This window comes from Myxine glutinosa, chromosome 2 (assembly GCF_964187855.1).
Source record: "Myxine glutinosa chromosome 2, kmMyxGlut1.1, whole genome shotgun sequence".
In the NCBI taxonomy this organism is placed as follows: domain Eukaryota; kingdom Metazoa; phylum Chordata; class Myxini; order Myxiniformes; family Myxinidae; genus Myxine; species Myxine glutinosa.
Window position 1 is genome coordinate 93584919 of NC_136262.1, and position 12943 is coordinate 93597861.

Genomic DNA, 12943 nt, shown 5'->3' on the forward strand with positions numbered 1-12943 from the left:
AAGATTACTGCAATTACTGTAATGATTACTGTAATTACTGTAATTACCGGAACTGTAATTACTGTAATTACCTCAGGTAATTACTGTAATGTAATTACTGTAATTTAATAAGAAATGTAATTAATTAAATAAGTACTTCATTAATCGCTCATAATTAAATAACTCGTGAATTCTTATCCGATTTATTTAATATTTGAGTGTCCCCAAAACGTCGGAGCAAAACGTTGCAACAACGAAAGTGAAACGTTGTAGCGACGTTGTGGAAACGTTAGCACAACCCAACATTTGAATGTTCCCAAAACGTTGGAGCAAAACGTTGCAACAACGAAAGTAAAACGTTGTAGCGACGTTGTGGAAACGTCAGCAAAACCCAACATTTAAATGTTCACAAAACGTTGGAGCAAAACGTTGCAACAACGAAAGTAAAACGTTGTAGCGACGTTGTGGAAACGTCAGCAAAACCCAACATTTAAATGTTCACAAAACGTTGGAGCAAAACGTTGCAACAACGATAGTGAAACGTTGTGGATTATCCCAATGGATAATCCCAATGAATCACAATGCAATCCCATTAAAATCCCATTAAAATCCCATTAAAATCCCATTAAAATCCCATATCTTGTCACCCTTTGCATTGTTGAAAGCAATTAATTCCATAACTCAATATTACCTCTATTTATATATACTAGGGCGTGCCCGCACGTACGTGCTTGCCCGTACGTGCTTGCAAAAAAAAACAACATGCGTGCAAGCAACAACAAAAACTTTGAAACCACGTGGCAGTAACGACCACAGAACCCCCCTTCTATTTACATGCAATGGTTTGGTCCATTCGCAAAGCCAAAGCGAACGACCACAGAACCCCCCCTTCTATTTACATGAAATGGTTTGGTCCATTCGCAAAGCCAAAACGAACGGCTTGCGAGTACGGTGACCATACCTTGGGACCCACTTGTCCGATTAATTTCAAACCTTGACAAATTTTCCATTCCTTCCCTTCCTGATCTTTCGATGTAGGGCTGGGTTCTTTTTTTAGGATCATGTTGCATCGAGCATTATTTTCCAAAACAGTGTGAACATTAAACCACACCAAAACCTCTGACATCCCACCATTAACACCTATTGTAAGCGTGCCGAATCAGTAAGCATCACCCCTTCTATGAGCCTCGACCAGAGGGTGGTTGTTACTCACAAACACTCGTCGCTAGCTGTTCCATTGTCTGCCGATTCCCACTCTGCTGTTTTTGTCTCATAATCACCAAACAAGAACAGTACACATTTCCTGTAATTATCTCTCATAATCAGGATAAATTTGGAACAGCCCTTAAACTAACACCAAGCAGATCAATTTTTATATTTAGGTTGAGGTTTCACACAAACTGGTTAACTAAATAATACAGAATTATTATTATTATTATATCTCCGCCTTGGTGAACAGTTTGTGTTTTGTATCCCACTGATAGGCCGGATCTGGATTCGGACCTGAACCAAAAATGGAATCGGCGTGTTTTTGTCACTTTTTTTTTTTTTTTTTTTTTATGAATAATATTAAAATAATAACATTAATAAGTATATTATGTTAAATATCATGTATATCGCTTTTCACCCGATCTCTTTATGGTGAAGAATCACTTTAAACAATTCTCGTAGCCGGATTCGCACCTGTGTCTTCACCAAAATCCAATCATTTCGTCGTGTCACCCATGCTATTTATCTGGCAAATTTCGTTAAAAAAAAAACAACAGCACTGGTTTTGTTTCCTGGAAGCGTCCTGCAAAACGCTTTGCTTCTCGCAAAACGTCCGCCAATGGGAAGTAAAGGGAGGGAAAAAGAGCGGGAGCAAGAGACAGGGTGCCGGAATGGACATGAGGGACAATGAGGGACAGTGAGGGAGTGTTGGTATGCAATTTTTATCCAATCGCCATCTTTCACAGTAATTCTGGACCGGCATGAGGTGGGATTGTCTGCCATGAATTTATTTGTTGATCGAACGAGTTTTAATTTGTCTAAATCCGACCAGTCGTTTCCAAAGATATAAGCCTTTTTGTCGCAATACCATAAATTGGAATGAGGTAAAAATATATATATATAAATATAATTCCCTTTCCCGGTTCCCTGTCGCTCGCCGAGCGCCGAGCAAGTCGCTCGCTCGCCGAGCAAGTCGAGTGCTTTGAACAAGTGCAAAAAAAAAAAAAAAAAACTACTTTACCGGCCTTACACGTCTTGGAAGCAAATGGTCGCAAGGTGCACGCTTGCTCCGTTTGCTTCCAGGTCACAGTAAGGCCTTTAATGACCAGCGCCGACCTTGTGCATTTTATTTAGACAGCGCAAAAATACGTATTTACAGAAATCATTTAGGAAAACACGAATAAATAGAATCATTTAACACGTTTCATCCTTGTATTACCTATGGACAATCGCAAGTCCCACACAAATCCTCCATGTATATACAACATAACTATTCCCAAGTTCGTAAATCATACTGGACCAAAAACAAGACACACTCACCTTTTAAAGACTTGTTTGTGTCCAGTTGATGTCAGCGGTGCCTGCAAATTGTAGAAGAATTTGTAGCTGAGAGACTCACAGGACTCCAATGACCGGACACAGGTTTACAAAAGGTCTGGTTTATTAACTGGTTATTCACTTCATTCCATTTACCAAATAATACCGCATAATATAATGGATCAGGTTAACTCTTTTCGCATGGTCCTTCTCGTTCGGCTGATGTTCCTCTGCCACTCCCGTTGGTCAGAGCTTCTGGTAGCAAGTTCTTTCGACTCCACGTTTGCTCTCGTTTATATGGACAAACTGGACTTAATCCCCTCTCCGCTAATGCCCCGAGGTCATGCATGTACCAAGTCCTGGTATCAGCTCGCTCCCCTCCTGTTGTGAGTTCCGTTTACCAAACGATAGGGGGGTGCTTCAGCCAGGGGCTGTGACCAGGTGGACAAGAGATTATCATGTTCGGGCGCATTCCTGACACTCATTTACAAACTCGTCTTTCACAGAGTTTGCATGTAAAATGTATCTGCTTCGTTACCAGGTTAATTAATAAGTTACCAGTGCCAATTAATAAGTTACACTGAGTTACACTTCCACACAGTCCTGGGTTTGACTCCCGACAGCGGATTGATGATTCCAAATGGGACATTTCGTCAGAAAGTGCACCGTCCCGAAATTGGACGTGAAGCCGGCTGTCCCATCAACTTGAATCAATTGGTACACACGATGTCCTTCTCAAGGGAGAAAGACCAATTCACAATTGCACCATTTCAATTGGGTCTACAGCAGAAACATCGCAATTTACCACAAATACGACAGTCCGAGCATGTCATCTTCTTTACAATACCGTCTTTACAATACCTAGCATGTCAATATACCGTCTTTACAATATACCGTCGAATGGTACCTCGGTGACGCGGAGGCCCGTGATGGCGGTCCGAAAAGCCTGGACGGCGGGGTCGGCGGACTGGTCCACCGCCATCCGGGCATAGTCAATCCCGAGGTGGACCGCGTGGGCGACGGACCGGGAAAGGCAATCCGCCACTGGGTTGTCCTTCCCCGCGATGTGCCGGATGTCCGTCGTGTACTCGGACACGGCCGAGAGGTGACGCTGCTGCCAGGCCGACCACGGCTCGGCGACCTTGGCCATAGCGAAAACCAGGGGCTTGTGGTCGACGAAGGCCGTGAATGGGCGGCCCTCGAGCAGATGGCGGAAGTGCCGGACCGCCAGGTGGAGCCCGAGCAGCTCGCGGTTGAAGGTACTGTACCGCCGTTCGTGCGGGCGGAGCTGCCGGCTAAAAAACGCCAGCGGCTGCCAAGCTCCCTTCGCCCATTGCTCGTGCACCGCGCCCACCGCGTAATCCGACGCGTCGGTGGTGAGGGCGATCGGTGCATCGGGCGCCGGGTGCGCGAGCATGGTGGCGTTAGCCAAGGCGAGCTTTGCGCCCGCGAACGCCGCGTCCATCGGCTCGGTCCAGGCAACGTCGCCTTTGCCCGGCTTCCCCCGGAGGGCCTCGTGCAGGGGGCGCAGGAGCTGGGCGATGCGGGGCAGGAAACAGTGATAAAAGTTCACCATGCCCAGGAACTCCTGGAGCCCCTTGATCGTGCGGGGGCGCGGAAAACCCCTGACCGCCTCCACCTTGGCCGGTAAGGGGATGGCCCCGTGCCTGGTGACGCGGTGCCCCAAAAAGTCGATTTCGGTGACGCCGAACCAGCACTTGGCGGGGTTGATGATCAGGCCATGTCGGCCCAGGCGTTCGAAGAGCGTGCGGAGATGGCGGAGGTGCTCCTCACGGGACGCGATTGCGACGAGGATGTCGTCCAGGTAGACGTATACGAAGTCCAAGTTACGCAAGACGTTGTCCATAAGCCGCTGGAATGCCTGGGCCGCATTCTTCAACCCGAAGGGCATCCGCAGAAACTCGAAGAGGCCGAACGGTGTGATGACGGCCGTCTTCCGTATGTCCTCCGGCCTGACAGGGACCTGGTGGTATCCGCGGATGAGGTCCACCTTGGAGAAGAGGGACATTTTCGCCAACCGGGTGGAAAAGTCCTGGATGTGAGGGACCGGGTAGTGGTCGGGGGTGGTAGCATCGTTGAGGCGGCGGTAGTCTCCGCACGGCCGCCACCTGCCGCCGGGCTTGGGCACAATGTGCAGCGGCGATGCCCATGCGCTGTTGGAGCGCCGGACGATGCCCAGTCGCTCCAGCGTGGCGAACTCCCCCTGCGCCACGGCGAGCTTCGCCGGGTCGAGGTGGAGCGCCCGGGCATAGACCGGTGGCCCGACGGTGGGGATGTGATGCTCCACCCCGTGCTTGACGGCCACCGCCGAGAAAGTGGGCCATGCGAGGGCCGGGAAACTGGCGAGGAGGCGGGTGAACTCGTCCGCTGTCGGAAGCGTGCAGACCAACCTCGCCGGGACCGAACCGCTCAGCAAGCCGCTTGGCGAGCCGCTCGGTGAGCCGCCCAGGGAGCTGCTCAACGAACTGCTCAGCGCGCAAGCAAGCGAGCTGAAGGTTTCAGCTTGGACAAGGCGTCTGTGCCTCACGTCCACCAGCAGCCCATGCGCACAGAGGAAGTCCGCTCCGAGTAGGCCCATGGGGACACTAGCGGTAACGAACGACCACTGAAAGCGCTGCCCCCCGAACCGCAGCGAGAGACAACGCTCTCCGAACGTGTGGATGGGCATGCCGTTGGCGGCAAGCAAAGCGGGGCCCCGGCCCTCAGCTTGCTTGTCGGACGCGGAGGCAGGGAGGACGCTCACCTGCACTCCCGTGTCGCACAGGAAGCAACGACCCGAGGAGGTGTCTACGACCCGAGGAGGTGTCTGTTATGAACAGAAGGCTGCCCGTATGGCCGATGCTCATGGCAGGAAGCGAGCGCCGGCCTGGCCATTTCCCGACCTGCCAAAAGTACAAGGCGGGCGGCAGGACCTGGCCTTGTGGCCGAACCTGGTATGGAACTGGCACCAGGTCTGGCCTGGTGGTGGTTGTCGCGCCGGTCGTGACGACGGTGGTGGGCGGGGCGTGGCGGCGGCCGTGCCGTGTTCGGGAGGATCCGAACGCCATGCCACGTGGTGATCCGCCAAACCTACGCCGTATTCAGGAGGATCCGAACGCCATGCTACGTGGCGACCCGAACCACGCGCGCCGTGCGCGGCGCCGGGATCCACGACGGCCGTGCTATATGCCGGCCGTGCGTCGTGGGCTGTGAAAAACTTGTCCGCCTCTCTGGCCAGGGCGCGCGGTTCCATAATGGTCGAACCGGCGAGCACGAGCCGCACCTGTACAGGTAGCTGGCGGAGGAAGAGTGCACGGAAGAGGAAATCTGCATGGCCGTCACCGAGCAGGGACAGCATGCAATCCATGCGGGCGGACGGTCGTGTGTCGCCGAGTACGGGAAGGTCCAAAAGATGGTCCGCATGGTCGGCCTCTGTGAGGCCGAACGGGTCGAGGAGAAGCCGCTTGAGCGCCGCGTACTTGCTCTCGTCCGGCGGGTGCCGGAGGAAGGACACGACTCAAGCGGCCGTGCCGGATCCGAGGGCAGCGACCACGTAAAAGTACCTCGTGTCGTCCGCCGTGACGCCCCGGAGCTGGAATTGGGCCTCGGCCTGTAGAAACCAGGCGTCGGCTTGCGTTTCCCAGAACTCCGGGAGCTTGATCGCTACAGCGTTGATGGCCATGGCGCGTTCGGGGATCAGCAGCGGCTGAACCAGTGGGGGTCACCAGTGTGGGGTGCTGGGCACACACACGTTAAACAAAGGTAGGCCACAACGCTTTGGGTTTAACTTGAGCTCTTTATTCCTTGCTCACTCGCCAGCACTGCCGTGCTCGGGACTGCGAGCCCGCGTGTATATCCGGAGGCCACGCCTCACCTGGGGCGTGGCCGACACCCACTGGTGCTCGGAATTATGTCACTGCGCCAGCGAGTCATCGTGTCCGCCACACCGTATTAATATAGGAGCACCTACTTCTTTTTGAGGTTTAATGGCGCTTTCAGAGCCGCGAGGCTCTATATACGCCACGCACCCTAACGTCCAAACAAACCAACCAGGAGGTTAACACGAGAAAAACTAGAGGCTCACACTGCTAACCCCGTCTCTTTGATAAACTTTAAAACTGATCTACAAAACCCAGGATGCTTCAGATCCAGCCAGCAAAAGGCTTCCGTCAGACCTGACCACATGATCCCCATTCCGCGGACAGAAAGCTGAAGACGAGATCTAGCATTATTATAACGTGGACAAAAGGAAAAAACATGGTCCAGATCTTCGGGAACCTTACACCAATATGAAGATAAAAATTGAGAAAACAATGTCCAATTATAAGTCGAGATAAGATAGACTGCTCCCTGCGAGGGAGCCGGGGAGACGACCCCAAAGGACACGATCGATGGATGCACCTTGTGACACCACCTCCCCTTAGGGGAGGAGTCCCACTGACTTTGCCATATAACATTAATTTTCTGTTTAATTAAATTAGAGAGGTCTGCCTGGCCTAGCGGAACTGGGGTTTCGAAAGCCAGATTGAGGGCGCGTTTGGCCGCCTGATCACACACTTCGTTGCCTGCAAAGCCCACATGGGCCGGGACCCAGCATAGATCGACGACCGTGCCCCTCCAATGGGCCAAACTTAAGAGATGAATTACCTCAAGAACCAATTCGTTCCTACTGCCAGGCTGGAACGACCTAAGCGCTATCAGAGCCGAGAGAGAGTCGGAAAATATGACCGCGCTGAGGGGATAAAAGTCTATGATCCATTCAAGAGCCAAAACAATTGCATAAAGTTCTGCAGAAAATACCGACAGGTGGTCTGAAAGCCTGAAAGCCTTCGTCACCTTCACATCAGGGATGCAGAAGGCAGCCGCAGTACGGCCAAGACCCGGATCTTTGGAGCCATCTGTATAAGCATGGAGAGATTGACTCCAGAACTTGTGAATGAATTCCACAGCCATGTTACTTGTCGCTACGGGATTGTCCCTGTCTGTCATACTCTGTAAATCCAAGTGAATTCTTGGAACCACGAGGGTCCAAGGCGGCCATAGGGACACTTTATTGGCTGTGTTATCCGGGGGGAGGTCCAACCCCAACCCTTTAACCGCCCTAACACACTTGAGACCAAAAGGGGGAAGCCGACGGAGATTACCAAGAGCGTGAAACTCCCAGCAATCCAGGAACAGAGAACTGCCAGGATGATTTACCCCGAAGGAAATGCATTTGGACCAGTATTTGAGAATAGACACTTCCCATCGAAGTGACAAAGGCAGCTCACCCGCTTCAACCAGGGGAGCGCTCACTGGAGAGCTTTTAAAGGCACCAAGACATATGCGGAGAGCTTTGGACTGAACTACTTCCAACCTCCTCCGGATGGACAGGGACATGTCCCAAAAGGCTTGACACCCGTAATCAAAGTGCGAACGTATTAGAGCTCTGTACAGGATAAGGAGGCTATCCTGGTGGGCACCCCAAGAAGTACCTGAGATACAACGGAGAAGGTTGAGACCCTTCGAGCACTTAGCTACAAGTTTGGCACAATGGGCATTCCAGGTTAAGCCCTTATCAAAGATCACCCCCAAAAAGGGGACCACCGGAGAGACTTTTAGGGCCGTGCCATTGACTGTTACTCTGACGTCCTCAACCTTTCTCTTGAGAGTAAAGATTCCAAGCTTAGACTCAGGCCCAGAGATGGCAAAACCCCATTTTGCAGCCCACTGCTCAATACTGACAACATCAGCCTGAAGGCGCTTGGAGATGAACGCACAGTTCCTGCCCCGAACCCAGATAGCTATATCATCGGCAAACAAAGACAAATTGCCCCGCACCCCTGGAAGAGAGGCAACATCATTTATCATTATGTTGAAAAGGGTGGGACTAATACAACTACCCTGAGGAATACCCTTTTTAGTGAGAAACACGGAGGACAGAGCAGCACCAACACGCACTTGAAAAGATCTGCCAGACAGGAAATCACGGACCCACCAGAAAAGTCTGCCCCTGATGCCTAACTGGTGAATCTTAAACAGAAGACCGTCCCTCCAGACAGAATCATAGGCCTTCTGAATATCAAGGAAAACCCCCAGCACCGATTCACGGCCGATGCAAGCCTTCCTAATGTCATTCGCCAGAGAGACTATTTGATCTGAAGAGGACCGACCCCTCCTGAATCCACTCTGACATCTATGAAGCAGATTATTCTTTTCTAAGTAAAATATCAGGCGTTCATTAAACATCTTCTACATAATTTTGCTAACAACAGAAATAAGAGCTATAGGGCGGTAAGAGGATGGATCTGTAGGATCCTTACCAGGCTATAGAACAGGAATGATTATGGAATGCTTCCACGCACCAGGGAGCCTACCTGAAGCCCAGACCTTATTGATCAACACCTGAAACACTTCCAAGACACTATCATCCATGTGCTTGAACATGGAGTGAGTGAGCGAATCAGAGCCAGGAGCACTATTCTTGGACTTGGAAATGACCTGCTTTAATTCACCCAGAGAGAAATCCATGTTAAGCGGGGAGTTATACGAGCTCACATCACAGAGAATGTCTTTGTGCTGGGAGACAAACTGACGCTTGGCCTCACCTGACACCGAATCGACAGGATCATCACCTGACTGATCTGAAAAGAAGGACGCTAAAACAGAGGCCTTCTCCTGGCTTGAATAAACAGGGGCGTTATTGCTGACCAACCAAGCTATCGACCACCCTCCACCATTCCTACCATACATACCTCTAACCCTACGCCAAACAGAACTAATGGAGGCATCCGGATTAATAGACGCACAAAATGCTCGCCAAGACTCTGACTTGGCGCGTTTAATTACCCGCTGAGCTTGAGCTCTTCTTCTCTTGAACTCGATGGCATCTTGAAGCAGCAAGGATTTCCTGACTTTTTTAAAGGAAGGCTTTCTGGCCTTAATGGCCCTCGCGCAATCCTCATTCCACCAGGGAACTTTAATTCTCTGACCGATCTGACCTTTACAAGTGGGGATAGACTCGAGAGCACTGCGATAAACTCCTTTGACTGAACTATTACTGAAGATATCAGGATTCTCGTTAAATAATTCAGGCTTGACCACCTCGGAGCAACATCTGGAAAACTTACCCCAATTAGCCCTGGAGAAACTCCAAGAGGGAGGCCTATCCAACCCCTCCAGATCTCTCTCCAATTTGAGGTGAGTGGACACCAGAAGGTGGTCACTACCCAGACTGTCTGGAAGAACCCTCCATTCACACCTTGCTGCAAGCGAGGCAGAGACTATCATGAGGTCAAGAGGGGAAGACCGACCAGAGCCAGGATTTATGAAAGTTCCACTACCATCATTCAGTATTACTAAGTCAAGGTCGTCCATCACCTTCTCCACACAAGAACCATTACTGTCCGTGAGCTTAGAGCCCCATAGAGTGTTGTGGCTGTTGAAGTCACCGCACCAAATGATTGACCCTTCGCACTTGCATAAAACCTCTTTAAGCGCAAGAACATTCAAAGAGAGACACGGATTATAAAAGTTAACCACTGAGAAGGTCTCACTAGGGCTAGGAAATAAAACCACATTACACTCCAACTCCACATGACAATCAATAACCCTATGAGGAACTCCTGACCTCACAAAAACCCCACATCCCCCCCCCCTCCCCACCCCCACTTCCCCTAGCTCTATCCCTGCGAATTAACAAATAATTTGGAATCCTATATGAAATGTGGCTAGGAGCATCTCATCTACGTTTCTATGATAATCACGGTTTTCGTAAATACCTCGCACTGTTGACTCATTTATCCCAAATTTCTTTCCAACACTTGGCTTTGTTTCACCATTGTCTATCAACTGCACAATTTCGAATTTCTGAGCGTAAGTTAAGTTCTTCCTCTTCTTGATTTCCCTTTTCCCACGCTCGGTGATGACGTAGCACCCTTTCCACCATTTCCGGTGCGCTATAGCGCGTATTTGGGGCGCGATAGTCGTGTGTTGTGCAGCTTTTTAGGTAGCCGCGATAGCTGAGTTCGCGATAGCCGAGGGTTGAGTATATATATATGTATGTATAATGTATATATATATATATATATGTATATATATATATATATATATATATACACACACATCATTGTCATTCTCTCTCTCTCTCTCTGGGGGCAAATCTTCCCCATTCTTCCCTGCTGTCTGGATTTGTTTCTTCCCTGCTGTCTGGATTTGTCAGGGTAGCGCGGTCACGGTTAGAGTGGCAATAGGTCCCCCATGGATGGGCCCTTTCCCTTTTGTCTCTCTCTCTCTCTCTCTCTCTCTCTCTCTGTCGCCACCTATCGGCCGTCGGTGCGTTGGGTGTAGCGTCATGGCGGCTGTGAGCAACTGCTCTGTGTTGTAGTGAGTTCTTTGTGAGTTTTCCTCCTCTCCTGCCCTCTCCTGCCCCCCCCCCCCTCCCTCTCCTTTCCATCCTGTGTACTTTGGCATTTTGTTTTCATCCTTCCTATACCTTTGTCTTCAAGAGAGAGAGGTTTGAGAGCGGACCCATTTTGGGTGCGGCCTACCGGCTTCGACGACGCTTTGTAAGCCTTTTTGTGCTTATACTGCACGTTTATTATTTATTCTAGTTTGATTTAGGTATTTCGTTTTGGTACCTACTTGTCCGGTTCGGGCAAGTGGGGGGGGTGTTAATTCGCTGGGATGGCGAATGCACGCTCTCGGTTAGAGGCGTTCGACAACTTAACAAGGAAGCATGCATTTGTGTGTGTTCCACCCGAAGGAACTTCCACTAAGGACATTGTTTTGTCGGTGGGGAAAATAATCGGTTGTGAAAATGTACGAGCAGCGTCGAGAATGAATCAAAAAGTTGTTGTATTTGTGTCCGATGAAAAATTCGTTCACGATGTTGTAAGTGCGGGTTTAACCACAGAGACAGGTCTCTTTGTCTTGGCGTCGCCTATGGACACTCCGTCGATGAGGGTCGTCATATCTAACGTACCCCCATTTATAACCTGCAACCAGCTGATGTCCCTTTTGTCCCGATACGGAACAGCTGTGTCAAAAATCACAATGATTCCGCTCCGGTCTCAGGATGAACGTGTTAAACACGTGATGAGCTTCAGACGGCAGGTGTATATGGTGCTTCCGGATCGAGGCGATGACACGGGGTTAAACATCACGTTCAAGGTAAAGGTGAACAACCATGAGTACCAGATGTATGCGTCATCGGCCTCATTAACATGTTTTCAGTGCGGAGCTTTTGGCCATGTGAAAAGGTTTTGTCCGAAGGTATCGTGTGTAAGGTGTGGTGAAGCAGGTCATAGTGACGCTGATTGTAAAAGAGATAACACCCCGGTCTCTAACGTACGAAACAACGTAAACCGAAATACCCGAACGGTTCCTACCGACGCTCCCTCGCACTCGAGGAGTAGGGATAATACTCCTGTTCGTCTTAGTGTAAACGACAACACCGCTGATTCGGTAAATAATGAAATAACCCCAGATAACCCACCTGTGGTGGCAGATGCTACGTGCAGTGAGGAGATGGAAGAAAATCCCATTGTGGTGACAAAGAAACGAAGAGCACCTGGTGCTTGTAACTCCAACATTACTTTGAAAAAGGTAGTGTTGGATAAAGACAGTGTGGGTGCAGACGCCCTGGAACGTCTTTCTCAGGTGTCCACAAGCTGTGTTGACACCAGGGAGAAGGAACATGATTTAATTAATTCTGAAACATTATCGGGCAGCACCGAAAACCTGGGAGAAAAAGTAGATGGTGAGACTAAAGATGATGGTGAGCCCATTAGTGAGCCGCCACCTTCACTACCTGCTGAGACCGAGCGGATTGGGAATGTCTCAGCCCCAAGCTCCTCTTTACCCCTGCAAGATCTAAATCATGACACTGGTTCGTCAACTGAGCCAGTGAACATCTCCCTGCAGGAGGGTGAAGCCGAGATTTCAGCTCCTGCTGAATGTCCCGGGTACCAGAGTGAGGATGACTCTACCATAGAACATTCCAGCAAATCTTCGGACTTGGCTGGCATCAAAATGGGGACTGGGCAGACTGATATATGTGACCCGGGTGGAGCTGTTTCTGATTTGTCAGATTCAGAGGATGAAGTTGAGATGACTGAGTTGTCTCAATCTTCATCAGATCAGTCATCCATAGCCCCTCAACTCGTTATTTCTTTTCTGAATGACACCTACCGACACCGAAATGTGATTGTAAAAGATCATTTTCCTGATTTAATTTCATTCATCCAGGCTGCAAAGGACATAATTAGGAGGCCGGATGAATTTCATTTAACAAGGTCGCTGTTTCATCGGCTTAGAAAGGCTGTTACAAAAACAGGGAGCGAGATTTCCCAACAACCTCTCACGCCTTTTGATAATCCATGAAAAAAATCACCTTTGGAACCTTAAATATGAATGGCGGAGGTGCAAGCCAAAACCGCCAGGTTCAGGTGAAAAGTTT